The following is a 4,489-nucleotide window of genomic DNA, read 5'->3' on the forward strand; positions in this document are numbered from 1 at the left end:
ATGGGGAGTGGGTCGTGTATATATTGAGGGCAAGCCTGCCTTGGCATACAAGGAAGAGATACAAGAGTTTGAGAAGGATACGAGAAGGAGAAGGAAGGTAGGTTGAGATTACATATTTTCTCTAACAATATGAACAGGACGAGTGGACGACCGTATCCAGCATCTCACTACTTTTCTCTTCAGCCTCTAAAAGAACACCACTGGCCTGACGACGTAACTAGCACGTACTCACAGCATTCCTCCACACCACTCGTGATGGCTAGATTCGCTAGTCCAGCCCTCCTTCCACTCATCTCTCTCGTTCTGCTGCTGCGCTCCTGTGCATCATCATCGGCACAACACACGCTGGGCGCCGGCTCATCCCTGTCAGTGGAAGACCACGAGCGGCCCTTCCTGGTGTCGCCGGACGCCACCTTCTCCTGCGGCTTCCTCCCAGCCGTCGACGTCGACAACGCCTTCTACTTCTCCGTCTGGTTCACCACGGCCAAGAACCGGACCGCCATCTGGACGGCCAACCCTGGCGCCCCCGTGAACGGCCGGGCCTCCAGAATATCCTTCGGCCACGACGGCGCGCTGGCCCTCGCCGACGCCAACGGGACGACCGTGTGGGACAGCAAGCCGGCGGCAACAAGCGCCTCGTCGTCTCCCTTCTCGACGCCGGCAACCTTATCATCACGGACCCGGAAGATTCCACCGGCGTTGCCGCGTGGCAGAGCTTCGACTGGCCGACGGACACCTTGCTCCCGTCGCAGATACTGTCCAATGAGAAGAAGCTCGTCGCCGGCTACTGTTAGACTGTATTTACATGTGTATATTGTAACGTTGTATACCACCACATTATATATATATGTGATAGGCCACCCCTAGAGGGTTGTGCCGGTTCCTCTCAAAGCCTATTGTCTTACATGGTATCACGCTAGGTTACGTCCGCTTCCGCCTAAAAACCCTAAACCGCCGCCGCCGCCGCCGCCGCCACCGCCGCCGCCGCCGCGCCCGCCGTCGCCGTCGCCCGACTGCTATGACGTCCGCCGCTGCGTCCGGCTCCACCGCCACCGGTTTTCTGCCGGCCTCCCTCGCGGCACTTCTCTTGAGGCCGCTGGATGCCGCCTCCCTTCAGGCGCCGATCGGGACACGGAGCGTCGGCTCCCTCTTCGCGCTCCCGCCGGCTGCTACTTCGCCCGGGCAGGCGCTTGTGGCCCACACCGCCGCCGCCCCGTCAACCGCGGCTGTCGCGCCCTCGGCCACTGCGCCGCTGGTGGCGGAGGACGTCGCGCTGTCAGGCTTCGCGGCGTCAACCGCGGCCATCGCGCCCTCTGTCACCGCGCCGGCTGCCCCTCTGACTGTCTCCACGGTGGTCTCACCTCAGCCAGTCTCCTCGATGGGATCGCAGCCGCCGCCGCCGTTTCACTTCGGCCATCTCATCACCATCAAGTTGTCGTCGGACAATTACATCTTCTGGCGCGCGCAGGTTCTTCCGCTTCTTGGGAGTCACTATCTGCTTGGTTATGTCGACGGCTCTCTCCCTTGCCCTCCTGCGCTGGTTGACAGTGTGCACGGTTCGGTCTATAATCCGGCTCACCGTGTCTGGACAGGGCAGGATCAGGCGAACCTCTCCTCCATCCAGGGGTCGCTCTCTCCGGCCGTTGCTGGGCTTGTTGTCTTCGCCAAGACGTCCCACGAGGCATGGACTATTCTTGAGCGCTCGTTTGCGGCACAGTCGCAGGCTCGTGTATCTGGGCTCCGTCGCCAACTTGGGGAGTGTCAGAAGCTTGACTCCACCGCCACTGAGTTCTACAACAAAGTCAAGAGTCTCGCCGACACGCTGGCCTCCATTGGACAGCCCTTCACCGACTCCGAGTTCAACTCGTTTATTGTCAATGGTCTTGATGAGGAGTATGATGCCCTAGTCGAGATCATCAATGAGAGGGGCAACTCCACGCCCATGCCAGCACACGAGGTCTTTTCACGCCTCCTGCTTACTGAGCAACGAGTCGAGACGCGCCGATCCAGGGGCAACGACGCCCTCTCGGCAAACGCCGCCACCAAGGGTGGTCGCTCCTCTGCTTCATCCAGGGCTCCTTCGGGGCAGTCACCACCACCCGCCTCGGCCCCTCCTCCTACTGCGACGCTACCAGGGGCTGGCGGTCCACGTGTGTGCCAGCTTTGTGGTCGCGATGGGCACTGGGCCTCGAAGTGTCACAAGCGCTTCCAGCGGGGTTTTCTTGGTCTCGGCAATGACGGGAAGGATACACGCAACTTTGCTCGTCAGGTCGCCATGGCTGATCGTCCGCCGCCGCAGAAGCCACAGGGACACATTCAGTCCTACTCCATTGATCCCCACTGGTACATGGACTCTGGGGCGACAGAGCACCTGACCAGTGAGATGGGGAAGCTTCACACTCGTGAACCCTACCATGGCTCCGACAAGATCCACACCGCCAATGGAGCAGGTATGCACATCTCTCATATTGGTCAAGCATCACTTCTCACTAGACATGCCAATAGGAGTCTTCAACTTCGCAATGTTCTTCGAGTTCCATCTGTGACACGTAATCTTCTTTCAGTTCCTAAACTCACTCGTGATAATAATGTGCTTTGTGAATTTCATCCTTTTGATCTTTTTATTAAGGATCGGGGCACGAGGGACATTCTTCTTAGTGGGCGGCTCTGCCAAGGTCTCTATCGTCTGGAGCATCCTAGCGTCGCTCGCGTCTTCAGTGGAGTTCGGGTATCTCCGTCACAGTGGCATGCTCGTCTTGGTCACCCGGCCACACCTATTGTCCGGCATGTTTTGCGTCGTCATGAGCTTCCTAGTGTGTCTAGTAATAAAGATGTAGCAGTGTGTGATGCTTGTCAGCAGGGGAAGAGTCATCAACTTCCTTTTTCGGAGTCCAGTCGTGAGGTGAAACATCCTTTAGAACTTGTGTTTTCAGATGTATGGGGTCCTGCTCAGACTTCTGTTAGTGGTCATAATTACTATATCAGTTTTGTTGATGCTTACAGCCGCTTTACCTGGCTTTATCTTATCAAACGTAAATCTGATGTGTTTGACATTTTTGTTCAGTTCCAAAACCATGTTGAACGCCTTCTCAAGCACAAAATTGTTCATGTTCAGTCGGACTGGGGTGGCGAGTATCGCAACCTCAACTCCTTCTTTCAGTCGCTTGGGATCACTCACCGTTTAGCATGTCCACATACACATCAGCAGAATGGTTCAGTAGAACGTAAGCATCGTCACATTGTTGAAGCTGGTCTGACTCTTTTGGCCCATGCATCTGTTCCGTTTCGTTTTTGGAGTGATGCTTTCACCACTGCATGTTTTCTCATCAATCGTACTCCGACTCGTGTTTTGAATATGAAGACTCCCATTGAAGTTCTCCTTAATGAACAACCGGACTACACCTTTCTCAAGGTGTTTGGGTGTGCTTGCTGGCCCCATCTCCGTCCATATAACAAGCGTAAGCTCGAGTTTCGTTCCAAGAAGTGTGTTTTTCTTGGTTATAGCTCTCTTCATAAAGGATACAAATGTCTTCATGTGCCCACTAATCGTGTCTACATCTCTCGGGATGTTGTGTTTGATGAGCATGTTTTTCCCTTTGCCAAACTCCCTGTGTCCACTACCGAGCCACCTGTCATGCATTCATCCTCTGTTGCTTCTGACCAATTTGATGATGTTGCATATTCTCCTCTATTGTTGCCTAACCATGGTGCAGGCACTGGTCGTGGGGCTCGTTTGGAGATTCTGGAAGTGCCATCTTCCTCTTCGTCGCCATCGCCTTCATCCTCGACACCTTCTGTTGTGCATGAGGAGCACATGGCGCCCCTGCATGGCCTCGGTTTCCGTGCTCATGCACGGCCGATGGACGCCCTGGCCCGGTCGCCTCTGGCTTCTGGGCTGCCTTCGCCATCGTCGCGCCCTGCAACCCCGCCGACTGGGCCGGCCTCCTCGGTCCCCGTCTCGCCCAGGGCGTCGGGGCAGTCATCACCAGGCCTAGCCTCGCCCGCCCCTGCCTCGCCCAGGGTGTCTGGGCCCTTCTCACCAGGGCCGGCCTCGCCTGCTCTCGCCTCGCCAAGGCCGTCTGGGCCGGTGTCACCGGAGCTGGCCTCGCCCACTCTCGGTTCGCCCATGGCCTCTGAGCCCCTGTCGTCGGGCCAGTCTTCGCCATGCAGCCCGGAGTCGTCTGTCCCGAGCTCGCCTGAGGTGATTCCTGCATCTCCGGCGACCGTCACGTCTCCGTCACCTTCGCCTCCGCCGGCTCCTGCTGCTGCTCTACGTCCACATACGCGCAGTCGGAGTGGCATTTTTCAGCCTAAGCAACGTCACGATGGCACAGTTGCTTGGTTAGCGGCGTGCATGTCTGCTGCTCTCGCAGATCCATCCTTTGAGCCACGCACGTATCAAGCTGCTATGCGCATTCCTCATTGGAGAGAGGCCATGGAGCAGGAGTATCAAGCGCTTCTTCGCAATCAGACATGGACTCTTGTTCCT

At 57.1% G+C, this 4,489-nt stretch overlaps 1 pseudogene; it reads left to right on the plus strand.

The window, feature by feature from the left end:
• Positions 1–237: 237 nt before the first annotated feature.
• The window catches only part of LOC119350728, a 9,203-nt pseudogene continuing 4,951 nt past the window's right edge, over positions 238–4,489 (plus strand).

Source organism: Triticum dicoccoides, chromosome 1B (genome assembly GCF_002162155.2).
Source record: "Triticum dicoccoides isolate Atlit2015 ecotype Zavitan chromosome 1B, WEW_v2.0, whole genome shotgun sequence".
Taxonomy (NCBI): Eukaryota; Viridiplantae; Streptophyta; class Magnoliopsida; order Poales; family Poaceae; genus Triticum; species Triticum dicoccoides.